Here is a 21,300-nt window from a genome sequence, read left to right on the forward strand (position 1 = left end):
AAGGAAATTCTCGACATTTGTAACCCTTTTACCAAAACCTTTCGATCTACAAGAGATAGATTTAGAAATGGAAGAACTTCTGAAATCAAACTAACGCTAATCAAGAAGAGGAAAGAGGATGGAAGAGTATATAATTTACCCACTGTGTCTGAGGTTATCATTCTAATTGTTGGCAACATAGACGACTCAATCTCTAATAGGGATATAATTATTCGGACAACATAAAAAAAGTTGCAAAGGATAGATGTTCTCCATCTGTTGTACTTGACTTTTCAGTATCCCTTAATATTCTCATACAAAGAGGATGGATTTAGAAATGGCATCACGACTCCTATGCAATATGGTCTTGATAGTACGAAAAAATAAAAGACCATTAGTATGAGAAAGTTATTCTCATTTCACATTCAAATAAGAGTTAACAAGTCTCCTGTTATGCTATAATGTCGAAGATTATTTCAGCAATTTTCGGTTGATGCTTACACCACGATAGAGTCTGAACAGCTTAGTTTCATTAGACACAACCAACAAAAAAAATAAGGGTTGACAAATACAATACACTAGATGAGTCGTTGGTTAGGGGAAAGCTAATCTTGTTGCAATTGGACAGGGGATTATCCTACCAAATAGCTTCATAAGTAATTTGTGGTACATGTGTAACAACTACAAAGATACTTTTGCAATATGCAAGTATGCGGGGTACCCTAGTTTTTTTATTACAATAACATGCAATCTTGAATGGGATAAGATCAAACGTCTATTAAAGGACACATAATTCAAAACAGAAGATCGTCCAGACATTTTAGCAAAGATTTTTAACATCAAATTGGGTGAGTTGTGTAACACCCTATCACACTTAATCTTATGCTTAAGTCATAAGACTGAGATATAAGGTATTACGACCTCTAAAAGTAAAAATATATATATAATAATAGTAAAAGAGATATTTAACTAGGAGCCTTGAAAAACGGGTAAAACAAAATTGCAAAGTAAAAGCGCAACGCTAAGGAAACGAGATAACTTGCGTGCTAAGAAATCTAAAGATAATAAGTATAAATAGACAGAAAATGTGAATAGAAAGTCAAGGATATAGAATAACTAGCTCCTAACTCAGCCTGCGAAGGCAAGGCTGGCCGGAGAATATTTAACTACATGTATACATATCCCAAAAACCCCAAATACATAGGTAAAACCCTAGCTCTCCTTTAACCTCTAAGAGGAACAAAATAAACGAGTTTATTGGAGAGAAAGCTAAGTACATATATACATAAGCTACATAACAAAAGAACCCAGAAACCGCTCCGCTTCAGAAATCCAGACGCCTAGCGAGGAGCCTCTCAACCTGCATCTGAAAAATACAACACAGTATGGGGTGAGAACCGGAGGTTCTCAGCATGGTAAAGGTGCCACACACATAATATATAAGGTCCTGGGAAAGCCAGAGGCAATCCTAGAACGCCGACACTCAGATTATAAAACTTAAAGAACTAAATAGAAACCATAAATCAGGGTGGTCTTCTAAGAATATCTAAGCCTAGCTTAAACCTGACCTTAATACTAAGTCTTTTCCACCATTTCCTCCGTTCCTCCATCTTCGATTAGTTTACACAAACAAATAAGCAAACAAGGCAAACACAGGTAACTTACAAGTAATATAGATAATAAGTACAACAAATAGCATGTTATAATCACGTAGGCATTCCCAAATAGTTCATAAATAAGCAATTCAAACAATATGCACATGATGCATGCCTGTCCTATGGCTGTTGATATCAACTGTCGGTTACGTAGCCATCCCGACATGTTCTCAAGCTCAAAAATACACCATGGGGAGAATCCCCAAGCTGACATGGGGAAGAGAACACCCCCAAACTCAATAATATCCATGAGATGAATCCCAAGCTGACATGGGAAGAAGAGACAACACCCCAAGCTGATATGGAGAAAACAATACTCCAAGCTGACATGGAAAAAACAATACCCCAAGCTCAATGTTATCCATAGGACTAATCCCTGGCTGACATGGGGGAAACAACACCCCAAGCTCAATAATGTTTAATCTTTAGCTTACATATGCATCTTCGGCATACTCGCGACACTACTGCACTTTCTCAATAAATCATAAGCATTTACTGTAAACCCCGCTAAAATCGGTAAATTATTAGTTAGTAAATTGAATTTTAATTAGGAAAGTTAAAAATACAAAACTAATATCAAAATAGGATAGAGCTCATCGAAACGAGAATTTTGATACCAATTTCGATAATTTGGCCCAAAATCGGACCGGAAGGGCCAAACCGGTTGAACCGGGGCCCAAATCGGACCCATGGGTTCAACCGGGCCCCTAACATAAATGAAGCAGCAGCTTCATCTTCTCCATTTCACCACAGCAACGAAAAACACAGCAAGGGGGAGAAGAGAAGAAACCTAACCCTCACCATTCCTTCCAACTACCATAACTTCCTCATCCGGGCTCCGATTGCCGTACTGTTCGCGGCCACGCGCTCAGCGCGTCGAGCTCTACCTTTCTATCCAAACAATTTCTCTAGTAAGCCTTCTATTGAGTTCAGAATCTCTATCCCTCTTTCTTTGGTAAACTTGAAAACCTATAGTGAATCTTGTCCAATTTTTGTGTTCTAGGTTCAAGTTAGCTTCCGGAACTTGTGGGCTCAAGCTATTGAGCATATGGGTATGGTAAGAACACCCTAACCCTAGCTCAATCTTGTTTTTGGTAATAGAAAACTGAATTGGAACATATATATGTGTATTAGGTGTAGTTTAAGAGGATGTTTATGCATTGAACTTGAATTTGGATTACTTGGAGCTTTGTTGGTGACAAGGCTTGCTTTGGGGCTGTTTGATTGAGCTTGGAGGGGCTGTGATTTTATGTTGAGAAGCTGCCTTGGGTGAATTAAGTGATCGGCCAAGGTATGGTTTAAGTTTCGCACGTTTAATATTTACGGTGTTGTGAAAACTTAGGTTAGAGGAACCATAGAATAAGTTGGATTGTTTGTTGTATTTAATGATTAGCCTTGTAATGTTGTTAGAATAGATTTGTTAGTGAATTTATATATTAGAATTATGAGGTGTGAAAGCTATTAATGGTGTGCTCTTATATTTATTTATGATGGATTAGAATTGGTGTTTGTTAATAAGGATGTAGAGTTGTGTTGTGGTGGTATTGTATATGCTGTAACTAATTATGTAATGATCAGAATTGCATGAGACCAAGTTTAGGCTAAACTTGGGAATATAAGGAACTAAACTGGAAAATTTGGGACCTTTTTGTTAAATATACAATTTATGGCAGATTTTTAAAGTTAGGTTGTTAAATCTGTCCAGCAGCAGAAAAGATCAAACAGGGCAGCAACTTGTTTGTCTTGCTGCAACTTTTACGAGTTGAGTTTTGGAGCGAAACAAATTTTGTTATAAAATTTGATTAACTTTATTTATTTCTCTAAAATTTCAGAATTTTAAGAGTTGAGGATTGGGAGCTATGAATTTTTGAATATTGGTGGTCAAAACTGAAAAGAAACAGATTTCAGCAAGCTATGCATCAACTTCCAATGCTTGTAACTCTTAGAATTAAATAGAAATTGGGTTGCAACCAAGACACACTTGTTTCTGGATGAGCTAGGGGTTCTCAAATCAAAATTTAGCTTAATTGGAGTTTTGTAATAAAAGTTATTTCAATTGAAAGGTACTAAGCTTGTTGGTTTTTAAAACAGATTTTGTCTCATTTTTACTTAACTTCCAGGTAATGTAACTTTTTCATTAAAAATGGTATTGACTCAGAACCAATTGAGAAAGAAACCTGGATGAGTAAAGTTTAACTACATTAATTTTCAAAGTCATTGGATTTAACTTGGATTTTATATTGAATTTTGAATATCACATACTGCTGCTGTTTTTCTGGTTTTATGCACTGCAGTGCAGTCACGGTTTTTCCTTTATTCCTGAGGCTAGAAAAATCAGAAAATTATGATATTTAGTTTGTTAGAAAGCTTATTTCAATATGAACGCCTGGACATAAAGTTTGTGCAATTTTGAGTTCATTTGCTATATTAGAAACAGAAAAGAAAATAGAGTGTCGAGGATGTCTTAGTGATAGTCATGAGTTCGAGAAGTTAAAGTTCAATCCTCGTGTGATGTGATTGATTTAATGTTAGAGTTGGGTTGATTTTAAGATTATTCGATATTAAGAAGGATGAGAAGAGTTTGATAAAAAGTTTGGTCAGGACCCGGAAAGGGTAATCAAGATGAATTATAAGGGAATGACGATGAAAAATGTGAAAAGGAGGTTGTTAATAGAAGGAGTTAATATGCCATGGCTTGATGAATGATTAAATAATGATTATGACTATGAAATGGCTTATGAATAATGCTATCTGAGATACGAGTTACCTGGGTAAGAGCCGTGGCTCGCCATCACGTGTTCCAGGTTGAATCTCGATACTCTGTTGACCCTACGTCGTAAGGGTGACCGGGCATGTATAAATTCCCGGGTATGGATAGCCCCCATTGAGTGATTTTATGAAATATGAATGTGAACTCTATGCATAGACTCTTGGGGATGCGCGACGGGGGACAGTCTAAGGTTTTCGGACTTGTCGGGTTGGCTGGATAACCGACAGATGGGCCCCATCAGCCATAGGACAGGCATGCATCATATGCATTTGTTTGTATTGATTGCTATGCATTGTTTTGGGTATGCCTAATTGATATATATTACCTGCTATTTGTTATACTTGCTATTTGTACTATTTGATCATTACTTGTGCGTGAACTTATTTGGTTGCTTGTTTCTGTTACATTTTGAATGATGAAAGGATGGAGGAAACGGAGGAAATGGTTTGGTGTTAGGTTAAGCTTGAACTTGAGTAAGTTAGGTAGATTTAGAATACCTACCCCTGTTTATGGCTTCTGTTTAGTACTTAAGTTGGATAATTGAATAACGGAGTTCTAGGATTGCCTATGGCATTCTCAGGACTGTATTTCTTATGCGCGTGGCACTTTTACCATACTGAGAATCTCCGGTTCTCATTCCATATTGTATTGTTGTTTTTCAGATGCAGGTCGAGAGGCTCCTCGCTAGACGTCTGGATCTTGGGAAGCGAAGTAGTCCTTGGGTGTATTTTGGTTTTTGGTTGTATATATGTATATATTTGTTTAGCTTACTCTCCAAGTAACTTGTGTATGCTGCTCCTCTTAGAGGATTAGGGAGAGATAGGAGTTTACTTTGATTTTTTTGGTGTATTTTGGGGATACTTAAGTATGTTTATATGTATATATATATCCTCCGGCCAGCCTTAGCTTCGCAGGCTGAGTCAGGGGCTAGTTATGCTGTTACCTTGGCTTTCCTTTATCCTTCTGCTTATCTTTATCATGTTCCTATTAGGTCTCTTAGCATGCAAGTAATCCTATTCCTTGAGCATTGCAATTTTTATTTTGCGATTTTGTTTACCCGTTTTGTTTCAAGGCTCCTAGTATATTATTTCTTTCAGTATTATATGTATATCTTTACTGTTTAGAGGTCTGTTATACCACACTACCTCTGTTCTACGACTTAAGCGTAAAACACTGTGTAGTAGGGTGTTACATTTACTCATTCCTCTTATATTTTATGATACACAATTATAAATTCATAACTCGTCTCATCGTCCTCATTTCGTTAATGTCCACGATTATCCCATTAATTAATCTCACTATTACATTATTCTTTTAACTGCCTCATATATCTCTCTTCCATCATCTTATCAAAACAAAATCTATCTTCTCCAATCCTTAGTTTAGTTATCTTCCTTCGTCTCTAAGTTATCTCATTTTTCCTAGCTTCGTCCTATTGTTAAGATTACTAACAATATCTAGACTAAAGAAATGAAAATAGAAATCTAGAGGTTTGACTTTGAGCTTTAAAACACAGAATCTATTTTTGCTGAAAACAGGGTCACGCATACGCGTCGATACGCGTTTAGGCCAAGACGCGTACGCATCCCTTGATTACGCGTACGCATGCAAACTAGGCAGTAGTGTTTGTCCACGAAAGGGGTATATGTGTACGTAAAAGTTCCATGTCACGCGTACGCGTGGGCATGCGTTTTTCCAAAAAATTTCACTAAGTTTCAAAAGCTGCAGAATTTTAATTTCTAACCTCAAACATCCGACACGTATAACTTTTTCGTTTTAAACTATTTTTCATCCGTTCTTCGAACAGTATAAGATTCACGGATTCAATTTTCACATAAAATAAGTTTGAAACCATTTGGGAGTCCGAAAGCCAAGTTATGGCTCGCCAAAATTTGGCCAAAAACCAACTTTGCACAGAAAGCTCAAACCTCAAATTTTCACAAAGACTAAACTCAATCCCACTTCCTTTACTCATATTCAACACAACCACACACCATTTAAAAATGCCAAGACCTCCACACCTTACCTCAAACAAATATACCTCAATATACACATCATCTCATACCAAACATTCATTACCTAATTAACAAGATTTACCAACAAACCACCACAACCTTACCTTCATTTTCATACATTAGTAAACCTCATTAATTTATCATTTAGGATTCCAACACCAATATTAACACAAGCCACAACCCAACCTTTTTCAAGATACCACATCAAAGTACTAAACAATTTACATATCATACAACACTTCATTTCAACCATTCCAATCCAACAATCCAAATTCAAAATAACATTAAACATTAATTAATGAAACAACAATAATAACTCATATCCATAACTCCTTAAAACAATATCATCAACCACAAGCAATAACCATCCAACCTCTCTCATACTCATTCAACATCCATCATAAGTTTTACTAAGCATTAAACACAATCGTGCATTCCAACCTACCCTATAGTCAATTAGCCTAAGTTTTCACAGAACATTAAATATTAAATATGAGAAACCTAAACCATACCTTGGCCGATTTCCACGTATTATCCAAAGCAACCCACTTAGGCAAAAAGGGCAAAGCTTCAATCACCAAGAATTCAGCTCTAATATCCACCAAGTATTCAATCAAGCTTCCAATGACTCCAAAGACTTCATATCATTCATACATACACACCTAATATATATATATATATAACACATATATATCCAAAATTTAATTCTCCATACACTAAATCAAAGGATTGAGTAGGATTAATGGTACTTACTGTACCCAAAGACCAAATGAACCAAACCCAACTAATTCCGCAAGCTAAAATGAACCTAGAATACCAAAATCGACAAAATCTCAACATAAAGGCTCACAATTTTTGAAAATCAAAGGGGTAGAGAAAATGAGGTGAGATTGAAGCTTACCTATGAAATTGATCTGATAGAATCATAGAGCTCGACGCGGTGATCGCGTGGCTACAAACGGTGCGGCGATCGAAGCTCGGAGTGGAAAGTTATGGAGGTTTGAATCAAACCTTAGGGTTTAAGTTCTTCTTCTCCAAGAATGTTTCCACCGTGAATGAAAGGTAAGGAGGAAGGGGAAGCTGTGTTTTAATTGAGTGTTGTTGGGCTGAATTGGGCCTTGGGCCCATTTTGGGCCCGGTTCGCCCGGTTTAGCCCAATCTTAGGCCAAATTCTTTGAAATTGGTGTCAAAATTCATGTTTTAATTTTCTCTATCACATTAAACTATCAAATCTCATTTTCTAATCACTTTGATTAATAATTAATTTATTCGCTAACTATTTACTATTTACTCGGGGTTTACATCCTACCCCACTAATAGAAATTTTCGTCCTCGAAAATTCCGGTTACTAACAAAGGCGGTCGAAAACATTCTCCTTGGCCTCAACTCCTAGTTTGATCCCAAACTCAACACGACGTCTGATATTACCAGTCCTAAACTTTCAACTTGAATGCGAGGTTCCAGCTCCAAGCAGAAGAAATCCAACTTATGTGTTCGGTCTCACACTTACCTCGATCCTGTTGCGGCCATCTTGCACCTGTGGCTCTTCCTTGCGGACAATCTCTCGACATGTGCCCTGGTGCCCCACATTGAAAACATAAACCAAGTTCGGTCCTGTGCGGCTCATCTAGAGTAGTCTCACCACAACTTTCCTGTAGTAGCGCCCACTTCATAGTGTAATCTTCCGCGAGCTGGCTCTTCTTAACTAACTCGGTGAAACTCATTAGCTTTTGTGGATATACGTAATTAAAGATATCTCTCATGAGTCCTTTCTCGTACTGAGCACACTTTCACTCTTCATAATCAGCCGGATTTCCTTGACAAACTTTTGAGAAACGGCACAGGCTGTCGAATTCACGGGTATAGTCAGCAACGGACATGTCCTTTTGCTTCAGCTGCGTTAATTCCAACTCCTTTGCAGTGTGAAATGCATGCAAGAAATATTTCCCATAACACTCCGTCTTGAACCTATTCCAAGGGACATCTGTTAACTCCACCTGCAAGGTATGACATAGCTCCTGTCACCAATTCTGAACATCTTCCTCCAACATATAAGTCACTATCTCTACTGATTGTACTTCAGGAACGTGCTGAATGTACAAAAATCACTCCACGTCTCGAAACCACTGATCAGCCTCCAAAGCATTGGCGTTTCCATTAAATCGAGGTGGACCACTTTGGAGGAAATCAGTAAGGGTCATAGACCTATAGTATCGACCTACGTTACTTGTACCGGCACCAGAGTTTCCATCTCGACGTCCTTGCACTGGTCCTACCATGGGATTTTCTCTCCGAATACCTCGCTCGGATCCGCAAGATGACATTTGGTCCCTGTTCACACCAAACAATTGATATTAAGGTGATCAGTCTCAATATCTCAAGTTTAGTACTTTAGAATCACAAATGCATGCTCACGAACATGTATGCTACTCATATCAGTTAGATATCCTAAGTAGCACATAGTCACACACACAGAGAATGCACAGAAGCATAGTCAGTTCGTCCCTCAGACTCTATAGGAATGAACTGCTCTGATACCATAATGTAACACCCTATCACACTTAATCTTATGCTTAAGTCATAAGACTGAGATAGTAAAGTATTACGATCTGTAAAAGTAAAAATATATATATAATAATAGTGAAAGAGATATTTAACTAGGAGCCTTGAAAAACGGGTAAAATAAAATCGCAAAGTAAAAGCGCAACACTCAGAAAACGAGATAACTTATGTGCTAAGAAATCTAAAGATAATAAGTATAAATAGACAGAAAATGTGAATAGAGATTCAAGGATACAGAATAATTAGCTCATAACTCAGCATGCGAAGCCAAGGCTGGCCAGAGAATATTTAACTACATATATACATATCCCAAAAACCCCAAATACATAGGTAAAATCCTAGCTCTCCTTTAACCTCTAAGAGGAACAAAATAAACAAGTTTCTTGGAGAGAAAGCTAAGTACATATATACATAAGCTACATAACAAAAGAACCCAGAAACTGCTCCACTTCAGAAATCCAGACCCCTAGCGAGGAGCCTCTCGACCTGCATCTGAAAAACACAACACAGTATGGGGTGAGAACTGGAGGTTCTCAGCATGGTAAAGGTGCCACGCACATAATATATAAGGTCCTGGGAATGCCAGAGGCAATCCTAGAATACCGACACTCAGATTATAAAAATTAAAGAACTAAATAGAAATCATAAATCAGGGTGGTCTTCTAAGAATATCTAAGCCTAGCTTAAACCTGACCTTAATACTAAGTCTTTTCCACCATTTCCTCCGTTACTCCATCTCCGATTAGTTTACACAGACAAATAAGCAAACAAGACAAACACAGGTAACTTGCAAGAAATACAGATAATAAGTACAACAAATAGCATGTTATAATCACGTAGGCATTCCCAAATAGTTCACAAATAAGCAATTCAAATCATATGCACATGTGCATACTTGTCCTATGGCTGTTGATATCAACTATCAGTTACGTAGCCATCCTGACATGTTTTCAAGCTCAAAAATACACCATGGGGAGAATTCCCAAGATGACTGACGTGGCAGAAATTGGCAGATTAAGAAATTAATATAAGAGATACGTTGCAAGTATAGTTTTCAATCAACAAAAATCCGCTTATCAATTTAGAAGGGTTGTCACAAAATTAGAATTAAAATACTGGGAGTATGAATCCCAGGTCGTCTCTCAACGAATTGCAGAAAGATGTGCTATTTTATTAATCAGATGTTTTCCAAAAGGGTTTGAGTTTGATACACAGGAAATTAAATCAGAGAATTTATGTAATTTAAATAAAAAAAACTTGACCGGGAGTAGATTAGTCGGAAGTCCTATCCTTGTTGGAGTTCTCCCAAGATTAATTGATAATTGAAGGTTGTTTTGCTCAGTTATCCTTTACCAGATAAAGGAAAGTCAAGCAAGTTGGAAGTCAGTTTCTATTCACAAGTTCCAATCCTCTCCCTTAGGAAGGACTAGTGTCAGTGACTAGAGGGCGACCCAACGATAAACCCAATTATAATTTTACTCTTGAACATTCTAACTCAAGGTTCTTCTTTTAACCAACTCCCAATCAAGTTATGGAACTACTCACTCATTATGATTGTAAACTTCACAAAATAAGAAAGGGAAATAAAGGAAGACATGATAAATAATAATAAAAAAGATCAATTAAAAATAAAAATAGTTCTTGTATTAAATAAACTCTAAAAATAATCCAATAGTAATTCTGAACAAATTAAAAATATGAAAGAGTAAGTGACAAGTAAGGAAACAAACTAGAATGATGAAGTCTTGGCAGAGGTAATAACTTTTCTCAATATCCCAATCCAAAAAGCAATAAAAACAAAATCCTAAGAACTATGAATGTGTAGAGAGAAAACCTAGAGGAAGAGTAAATTCAGATCTAAAAACTAAAATTATGCGGAATGAATGTTGTTCCCTGGTCTCTGCATGTTCCCTGTCTCTAATATGCTTTTCTGGGCCGAAAACTGGGTCAAAACATGGCCCAAAATCACCCCCAGCAAATTCTGTAAATTCTGCACATCGCGCACGTCACGCGATCGCGTCATCCACGCGTTTGCGTCATCCAGCGTTTTGCCTTGCCATGCGTGTGCGTCGTCCACGCATTCGCGTCACTTGTGCAATTTCCAATCCATGCGTTTGCGTCAGGCACGCGAGCGCGTCACTGCAATTTCCTCTGTTTTGCGCGGTCGCGTGAGCCATGCGTTCGCATCGTTTCTCGCTGGTCATCTCCTTAATTTCTTGTGTTCCTTCCATTTTTGCAAGCCTCCTCTCCAATTTCCAAGTCATTCATGCCCTATAAAGCCTAAAACACTTAACACACAGATCACGGCATCAAATGGAATAAAGGAGAATTAAAATACATAATTAAAAGTCTCTAGGAAGCAAGTTTTCAATCATAGAACAATTTTAGGAAGGAATTGTGAATACATGCAAATCATATGAATAAGTGGGTAAAGATTTGATAAAACCACACAATTAAACACAATATAAACCATAAAATAATGGTTTATCAACCTCCCCACACCTAAACATTAGCATGTCCTCATGCTTAGTCGAAGGAAATAAAATAAATGAGTAGGAACATGTAGAACTCATGCAATGCAATGCAACCTATACGTATGAATGCAACTATATGATTCTTGTCCACTTGATTAAAAGTAAATAAGCTCTTCAAGACAATCACAAATCAAATTCCACTAACTCAATTCTTATACAGTAAGAACAGATAAAAATGCAAGAAGGTAGCTCATGAAAGCAGGAAACATAGAATTTAAGCATTGAACCCTCACTGATGATGTATGTACACTCTAATCTCTCTAGTGTATAGGGTAGTCACTCTATCCTTTTCTAATCATGCTTTCTAATTTTTGTTCTTCACCTAACCAATCAACAACATTTAATGTACCAATGCAAACATCATGAGGTCTTTTCAAGGTTGTAATGGGGCCAAGGTAAAGGTAAGGGTATATATGGCTAAGTATGCTTATAAATTGAATCTTTAATTAACCTAAGCTTTCACCTAACACATATATGTATCTTCTATATAACTTGAAATTTCATACCTAGCTACCCAAAATTTCCCTTTCACATTCCATACTCATGTATCACCCTTTATTTTAATTTTTATCACATATGCATTGATCTTTGAATTTTAACTTAGCATTGGGGTAATTTTGTCCCTTTATTTATTTATTGACTATTTTTGGATTTTTTTTAAAGCATGAAAATAAACATAGCTTATCAATGCACATGGATTTTTAATTCTTATAGTTTCACATGAGTAGGTACCCAAATTCCCATTATATTATCATGACACATTTCCTTATTATCTTTTGTTCCCACAATCTTCCCATACCCAATTAACACACAATTCTATCTTAAGCTAACCAAAGATTCAATTGGGATATATAATTGTTTTTCCGCTTAAGGCTAGTGATGTGGTAAAGTACAGAACAAATGGGATTTAAAGGCTCAAAGTGGCTAACAAAGGTAACTTAAGGGGTAGGCTTAATTTGGATAAGTGAGCTAAACAAATAATTGCCTCAATCATATGCAAGCATATAAATATATTAAACATTGGACATATAGGATGAAACAAAATATAGATTACAATCATAGAGAAGTAAACACATAAGAATAAAATATTGATGGTTAAATAATGTAACCATGTAACTAAGCTCAAATCTTATGGGTTGTGTGTTCTTAGCTTTTTTAACTATGTTCCAAATATAACTTCAAGCAAATTTAACATAAAAATTTTGATTAAAATTAGTGAAATTTTGTTCTAAAAATAGGGTCTTAGAAGAAACTTATTATCTTTTCAATCAAGTAGAACATGCATGCAACTAACCTATTACTATGCAATCTATCACATTCTAAAACAAAAAAAATTGAAAAACCAACTAAATATCCTATTTTATTGATGTTAATGAAGAGAAATTATCTCCGGAAGTCAGGTACTGACCGACCTCTCCACACTTAAGGTTTTGCACCGTCCTCGGTGCCATCTGTCAGGAACAAAGGTGGGCTGGTAGCAGTATCTCCACAGTCGGGACCGTCATGGCTCCCTGTGCTGGTAAATGAAGTGGAGTCCGGGGTGTCAGGGTCTTTGTATTTTCCCATAAGTAGCTCCTTGAGGTATGTGAATCGGCGCTTGTTACGGCGCTCTCTTAGCTTTGCTTTGTGTTTCTGCCAATCCAACCTCTCAAGTATCTGATGGAACAGTTGGTTTGTTGTAGGTGCTTGAGGGGTTGAAGAAGGAATGCTCTAGCCGGTTCAGTAGGTTGGCTTGTAGTGGCTGCTGGAGGTCTGATATATTTCCCGTTAGGGACATACTGATCATCCCGTGGGAGCATGGCTTTGGTGTCTCTAGCTCTGTAGGAGACTCCGGCTGCTGAGACAAGATCGGAGACCAAGGCGAGAAAAGGTAAGTTGCCCGCAATTTGTACGTGTCCCATGGCATTCCGGATGTGTCTTGGTAAGTTTAGAGGCTGGTCTGTAAGGATGCACCATAGTAAAACAGCCATGTCTGCAGTGAAGGAGGACTCGTGAGTGCTCAGAAAGACGTAATGGGACATAATCTGTGCCCATACGCGAGCCTCCAAGGTAAGTGCGGAAGCCAATATTCCCTTAGGACGGGAACGATGATATCCATAAATCCATCTGCTGCCAGGTAGTGCGATAACTCTGAGAACAGCGTCCCAGTCAAATTGGTACGTCTGGCGCTTGAGGGAGGCTTCTTGAAATGCGTCCAGTCCTTCTGGAGTAGGGGGAAGATCTAAAGCTCGTTGAATGGCCTTTTCTGTAATGGGAATTTGCTTCTGACGGATATAGACAGACTGCAGGGTTGGCAGGTGGAAATTAGAGTAGAACTCGACTACCCAGGAAAGATTAACCTGCCGTGGCTGTCTCTGTAGGAAATCCCATTGTCTTCGTTCAATTTGCGGCTCAACAAATTCAGCAATACGGGTCGGGAGGATAAGAAGGTATTTGTTGTTGTAACTCCTTTCTGCCAGGATGGGGAACATCTGCTCACAGTAGCGGTTGGTAAATCACGCAGTGTCCTTTGCTGGGAAGGCTTTCTCTTTTTCATCAACCCTTATAATCCTCTTAATTCTTTTTGTTGAGGGCTTAACTGTAGTTGAAGATGGCTCTGCCACTAATGCTCTTTTTGTTCCTCTCATCGCTGTTGATTTGGGAGTAGGGCAAGGAAGAGAACGGGAAAGGTGGTAATCAATGCACATTAAAGATGAATGGTGTTAACACATGGTCATGACTACATGTGAAAAAGCATCAATGGAAATATAGCAAGTGCATATGATGACAAATAAATGCAAGGTGTTTATTGGCATGCCGGCAAGGGCATGAGTAGCATATATCAAGCATTCAATGTCCAAGTTAGATTACCAAGCCTTTCAAACTAATAACCTTTTTGTAATAACAATTATATGTAAATAATATAATATAAAAAGGTTTTGTGAAAAGCAAGCATTTAGAGTAGTAGAATAAAAGATATCGAAAAATAGTGCATAATGCCATACGGACGTTTTCACAAACATATAGCATGCATGGTAAATAAGCTATTGAAAATAATAAATTGAACATGCAAGCAACCCTTTAAAAAGTAATATATAATTGTCAACAATTCCTTAATAGTCCACAAGCAAATCATAAGAAATAATAATGACCCTAATAAATTTCCAACACCAATTAAAAGAAAAAGGAAAGAAAAAGAAAACATGGATAATGAAAGTGAAAGGAAAAAAGAAAAGAAGAAGAAAACATAAAAATAAGAAGAAGAATAGAAAAGTAAGGAGGGAAGAAGAAAAGAAAAACCTTGATAATGGTGGTGAGAGAGAGAAAGTAGAAAGTGAGAAAGAAGGAAGAAGGAAGAAAGGGGAAGAAAGAAATAAGAAGGGAAAAGAAAAAGTAGGATTTGGGGAAGAGAAAGATAAGATATTTTGACAAATATGGATATGTTGTGCAGCGCTAGCAACGCGGACACGTCGGTCACGTGGACTGATAAACCACTATTTTATGGTTTATCTTGTGCTCAATTGAGTAGTTTTTATCTACTCTTTACACACTTATTCATACTATTTGCATGGTTTTACATTTGCCTTCCTAATTATGTGCTTTAATTGAAAACATGCTTCTTTGGCCTTATATTTGCTAATATTAATCCTCTCTTATCACCATTAGATGCCTTGATATGTGTGTTAAGTGATTTCAGAGATTACAGGGTAGGAATGGCTCAGAGGATGAAAAGAAAGCATGCAAAAGTGGAAGGAATACAAGAAGCTGAAGGAACTGCAAGGCTGTCAACCTGACCCTCTCGCACTAAAACGGCTATAATTTGAGCTATAGAGGTCCAAACAAGGCGGTTCTAGTTGCGTTAGAAAGCTAACGTCTGGGGCTTCAATTTGATATATAATATGACATAGTTTCTCTGACGCTAGGCGACGCGACCGCGTGCTCCATGCGGACGCGTCGCAGTGACAAAAATTCAGCGTGTTTGAATTCGCAACCAGCGAATTCTGGGCTGTTTCTGACCCAGTTCTCGGCCCAGAAAATACAGATTAGAGGCTATAAAGTAGAGGGAATACATCCATTCATAAACAAGCTTTCACATTCACAGTTTTAGGAGTAGATGTAGTTTTTAGAGAGAGAGGTTCTCTCCTCTCTCTTAGGATTTAGTTTTAGGATTTAGGATTATTTCTTCTTCATCACAGGTTCAATGTTCCTTTTATTTATTTTTCTAATTTAATTTATGAACTCTTCCATGTTACATTTGATATCTTTATTAGTGCTAATTGAGGTATTTCAGAATTATGATTGCTTTTTTTATTTATTATATAAATAATTTGGATTTTTCTCTTTTGGCTTTGGTTGAGTCATTGGAGACTCTTGAGTTATCAAACTCATTATTAATTGAAAATTAGAATTCTTCAAGAATTAATTCGAGTTCCAAACTCTAACTTTTTCCAAGGAAAGACTAGGACTTGAGGAATCGGAATTAATTCATCCACTTAACTTACCTTCATAATTAGAGGTTAACAAAGTGGGAGAAAAATCAAATTCTCATTATAATTGATAAGGATAACCAGGATAGGACTTCCAGTTTTCATACCTTGCCAAGAGTTTTATTATCTATTTAATTTAATACAATTTACTTTCTTGCCATTTACTATTCTCGCTTTTTATCTTATACATTAAAAACCCCCAATTTACAAACTCATAACCAATAATAAGAACACCTCCCTGCAATTCCTTGAGAAGACGACCCGAGGTTTAAATACTCGGTTATCAATTTTAAAGGGGTTTGTTACTTGTGACAACCAAAACTTTTGTAAGAAAGGTTGATTGCTTGGTTTAGTAACTATACTTGCAACGAGAGTTTACTATAACTTCTAAACCATCAATCTTCAGTTCTTTCAAAATGGCGCCGTTGCCGGGGAGTTGCAAACGTGTGCTTTATTATTGGTTATTGTAAATATTTTATTCTTGCTTGTTTATTTGTTTTTATTTTTGTTTTCATTTTTGCTTTTTGTTAAGTTAAGAGGTTATTGGTTTTTATTTTAAAATTTTTATTTTATCTTATCTTATTTCAAAAATCAAATTTCAAAATTCAAATTTAAAAATTTTCAAAATTCAAATTTAAAAATTTCCAAATTTCAAATTTCAAAAATTCAAAATTCAAAAATTTAAAATTCAAAATTTCAAAATTTAATTTTCAAATTCAAAATTTAAATAACCTTTTAATTTAAATTTGTTTTTATTTTTGTTTTTAATTTTTATTTGCTACTATGAACTCTCACCCCTTTGGCTATGAGTCTGGTTACAATTATGTTGCAGGAAGAAGAAATTACAATGAGAACAGGCATCAAAGTTGGAACAATCAAAGATGGGAGGAGCCACAAGGATTTGATCAACCCTCATGGCAACAACCACCTCCAATGGACTATCAACAACCACCGCCATATGCCTATAAACCCTCTCCTCAACATGACTTTGGACCACCATACTCACAAGCCCCTCACCACCAAACACCACCATATGACCCTAACCCGTATCCACCATACCAACCACCTTATAAGCCAAATGAACCCTCATATCCACCCCAAACCTCTATGGAGAAAGCACTTACTGATCTAAACTCTACTATACAAGCTCTCGTCGCCCAAACCAGACCACCAAATACCTTCAACAATCAACCCTCAAGCTCTAGTGCACTTCCTTTTCAACCACAGAATGATCTCTCCATCCCATCACCACCATCCATGGAAGAGCACCCACATCCATCAATCCAGGAGCAACATGATCCCAATGATGCTATTGACATGGAACAAGAGAGAAAGGATCATCTTCGAGAATCCATACTTCATAAGGAGCTAGAGGAGGCCCTAAGGGTGAAGGTAGTAAAAACCCTTGAAGTCGAAGGAGTGGTTGAAGAATTAGTGAAGGAAGAATCAAGGGATCATCTCAAGGAAGCAGCGGATCGATTTCATGCAACTCTATATCAACTAAATCAAGCGATAAGTCAATTAGGTTCCCGACGCTCGGACACTCAAAGTGCTCCCATGGCTTCATGTGGGCAATCTAATGAAGAACGTAGCATGAAGGAGATATTAGAAACTCCAGTGGACAGTACGGAGCATGACTTTGTACTGGAACAAGTGGTGGAAGCTGTAATTATTGAAGAAGAAGAAGTGGTTGCAGACTTAGGAGATGCTGAACCTCCATGGGAAAGTCAGGTTATAGAACCTCCTTCCAAGGCGATTGAAATTGATGTTGAGGAGGGTGTACAACCTCCAAGGCATATCATGATTAAAAACTTGGAAGAGGTCGATCAAGAGATGGAGATTAAAGAAGAAGAAGCACAGCCTCCCATGCCCTTGGTAAGTAATGAAGAAGAGATTGAATTGGAAGAAAGCTACCAAGAGGAAGAGGTTGAAATTAAAGAAGCTTGCAAAGAGGTGGAAGTTGTCAAGGAGCACAAGGGAGTGGAGTTTGGAATCACCTTGTCAAAGTTATTGGAGACCCCTCCTCCTAAGTTGCCATCATCCTTCACAACATTCAAGTGGGTAAAATTCATACCCCTTAGCTTTCTAATCCCACTTGAATATGGCACTACAAGAAAAAAGGCCTATGGCCACGCTTTTTTCTTGCCACGCTTCAAAAGCGTGGCCAAAAGTGGTCAATGGCCACGCTTTTATGAGGGTGGCGGTAGATTAGAGATTTGGCCACTTTTTTTTTGTCACGCTTTAAAAGCGTGGCGAAAAGGATCAACGGCCACGCTTTTGTAAGGGTGGCAATTGATTAGAGAAACGGCAACATTTTTTTTCTGTCACACTTCAAAAGCGTGGCCATAGAGAGAAACAAGGACGTTTTAAAAGCGTGGCGACAGGGTTTCATTACGGCCACGCTTACAAAACGTGGCCATATCCTGGTACTCTTTTGGCACGCTTTAAAAGCGTGGCCAAAAGGTTTTTTTCTGCCACGCTTCAAAAGCGTGGCCGTAGAGAGCTACAGGAACGTTTTTAAAAGCGTGGCGAGAGGGTTGAACCGAACAGAAAACCGACGGGTTTAAAAGAAACGGCGTCGTTTTTGCCAAACTTGCTTACTTTCACTCTTAGCTTGGTTCTAAAGCTCCTTCGTTTCTTTCTCCCTTTCTCCCTCCGTTTCTTTCATTCACAGAAACTCAGCCAAAAAACCCTAGCAATGTAAGCCTACACCACCGCCGCCGCAAGGAGTGGCATACTGATGCCGTCCGTTCGTCTATCTAGCTTCCCTCGTGCTCCAAGTCTCCAACCCCCGTTCGCTGTCACCGATCGCAGCTGCTTCCTCGAGCTCGGCGTCCGTCGTCTTTGTCTGCTCAGCCGCGCTTCCGCCGCCGTTGGTTGCCGTTAACGTTCGCGTCTTCGTTCAGCCGTCGTCTTCGTTCGCATTCTTCGCCGTTCAAGTTTGCTCGGCGTTCACCGTTCGCGTTCACTCGCCGTTCACCGTTCGCGTTCACTCGCCGTTCACCATTCGCGTTCACTCGCCGTTCACCGTTCGGGTTCGCGTTCGTCTGGAAGCCACGTTGCCCTGCTTCAAACTCTGCGACCAACCCGTGCGCTCCACCTAGCTGTCGAACTGCTCTCTTTTGTCGCCGCCGTGAGTTCCCTAAACCCACCACCAACACACTCACACAACACCAATACACTGCTTGAAACTCTGCAACTTCTTATTTCTATTACAATAAGTAACTATTTGATTTGGCAGTGGTTTGGATTTTTTTCATAGACTGCATTAAAGTATACAATAGTTATGTTCTCTTCTCTATCACATTGATACTAAGCTTTGAATTCTCTTATTTCGTTTCAAGTTTTTCGCACTCAACATGTTTGATGAAATGCTTTAACCATATTTCGGGTTGGTTTTATCATTTCTAGCCTTTAGAAACTTAGTAAGTTGATTGGGCGTGAAATTAGAATAAATTGTTGTTGTGTATTTATTGTTGTGTTTGAGATTCTTGCTAGATATTGGTGATCATTGATTTATTATATGCTTCATGTTTTCATTGTTTTCTTCTTCTGAAGGAAAAAAAATTCTGTTTTCATTGTTTTGTTGATTGTTTGTTTTGTTTCAGAAATTAATTTTTTGTGATCAATGCTCAAACTTTAAATGATGTTCTGTTGGTTTTGCAGTGTTTGTTTTGTTTCAGAAATCAATTTTTTGTTATCAATGCTCAAACTCTGAATGTTGTTCTTTACAAAGATTTGTTTATCTTGTTTCTTTAAATAGCAATGTAAGTTTAACTTGCAGAAAATGTATTAATAAGCTAGAATGTGAGTCAATTTTTGAGCATTTTTCTATTTTCTGTACTAAATTTTGGACTAGCAACTGTGATTATTTGAACTAATTAATTACCTTTATTCTTGTTCAGCATGGCACTCTCGGGGCACTTGTCCAAGATTCTGTTAAGAGCCACCCTCCGCCACTGCCGCTACCCCAGCGCCACCACTAGGCCGCCACCGTGTTGCTCCAGCCATTCACTCATCATCATCAATCTTTCCCTTCCCTTCCCCTGTTCCAATTCCCTGCTTCCCAGGTTCTCCTTTCATCTCATTTGATTTTATTTCTCTTACGTGAATTAATAATGAAGAAACTCAGGTTACACATTATAATGACACTCTTTAACATTTTGTTCTTGTTTTGATTTCAGGGTGAGATATATGTTGAAAGTTCACAGTGTGTTTGTTCAGGAAGGGAATGTGCTGAATAATTATATTAAAAGATGGATTTAGGCATTCTTTTCTTCCTCTTTCACACCCTGCAGGTTTTGACAGCTACTAAAATTAGATATTGGAGGTTTTGTTCAATTAGATGCTAGGTTTTGACAAGTCCCCATGAGATGTAATGGCAAAAGAGAATTGATAGGCACACAGTTTCTTCTTGTTATCATGCTATATAAAAAACATGTCTCAGTTGTGGTGGTTTGGTTTGGTTTTTGTTGTTTTCCATTGCAGGAATGCTATTGATTCCTCTTTATTCCGCAGATTGTTCAAACATGGCGGCGAAGGTGGAAACAAACAAGGACAACAAGGGAAGGCGTCAGAGGGAGAAGAACGAGCTAGTGAATCGCCTTGCGAAACTGAGTCGCAGTGCGGCGTGATGAAGAGTTCAGATAAACCTCCGAAGGGGTCGAATTCAGGAACCCTAGCTGCTGAATCACCTGTTGTGAACAATCGGAGTGATGGTACGGTTTGGTTTCATTAAATCGAGATTTTAAGTATTGTTTTGCTGTGATTGCTTTAAATTTTGTGGGAATCTCACTCTTCGTGTTCATCTGCTTGAAGTTGTAAATTGTACTTGTACATATGTGATACGTGAGAAGGGCTGGTTTTGGTTATGGTTAGAATTTTCTGAGCTGCCTGGTTTAGGGTTGTTCTTATCTTTCTTAATGTTGAGTGTATAGTCTGAGAACAGCACCGATAAATAAGAAAAATACTTTGCAGATTAGAAACTTGGATCTGGAATGATTGATAGGTCATTATGAGGCTTTCTGTTTTCATTTTTTCTTTGAAAAAATATAAGTGGATGCCTATAAACTTATTGTTAAGCATAATAAGGGATTTAAACTTGCCCTGCTAAATACTTGTTGATTGATCCCATACAAATGAGGAATGGAATTTCATAATGACGGTTTAAGAATGTAATACATGAAATTAGTTTTCTTAAATCCATGTCCCACTTCTCTTGGACCTCCAAGTATACTTCTTTTTCTCTAACTCTTCCTCAAGTTTCTTTCTTTCTTTCTTTCTTTCTTTCTGAACCTGGGGTTTTATTCATAGGTGGAG

The 21,300-nt window shown here is 37.8% G+C and overlaps 1 long non-coding RNA gene and 1 pseudogene across 1 annotated transcript; one reads left to right on the plus strand and one right to left on the minus strand.

Annotated features, from left to right (window-relative positions):
* The first annotated feature begins 2,380 nt into the window (after positions 1-2,380).
* Positions 2,381-5,460, plus strand: LOC107608891 (uncharacterized). Its single transcript, XR_015892055.1, has 4 exons — positions 2,381-2,545; positions 2,638-2,691; positions 2,769-2,925; positions 5,067-5,460. It is a non-coding gene; the product is annotated as an uncharacterized LOC107608891 (long non-coding RNA).
* A 2,392-nt stretch (positions 5,461-7,852) lies between these two features.
* Positions 7,853-8,743, minus strand: LOC148550502 (uncharacterized; annotated as a pseudogene).
* Positions 8,744-21,300: the final 12,557 nt, after the last annotated feature.

The sequence above is a fragment of the Arachis ipaensis genome, chromosome B7 (genome assembly GCF_059453495.1).
Source record: "Arachis ipaensis isolate K30076 ecotype BB chromosome B7, ASM5945349v1, whole genome shotgun sequence".
Taxonomy (NCBI): Eukaryota; Viridiplantae; Streptophyta; class Magnoliopsida; order Fabales; family Fabaceae; genus Arachis; species Arachis ipaensis.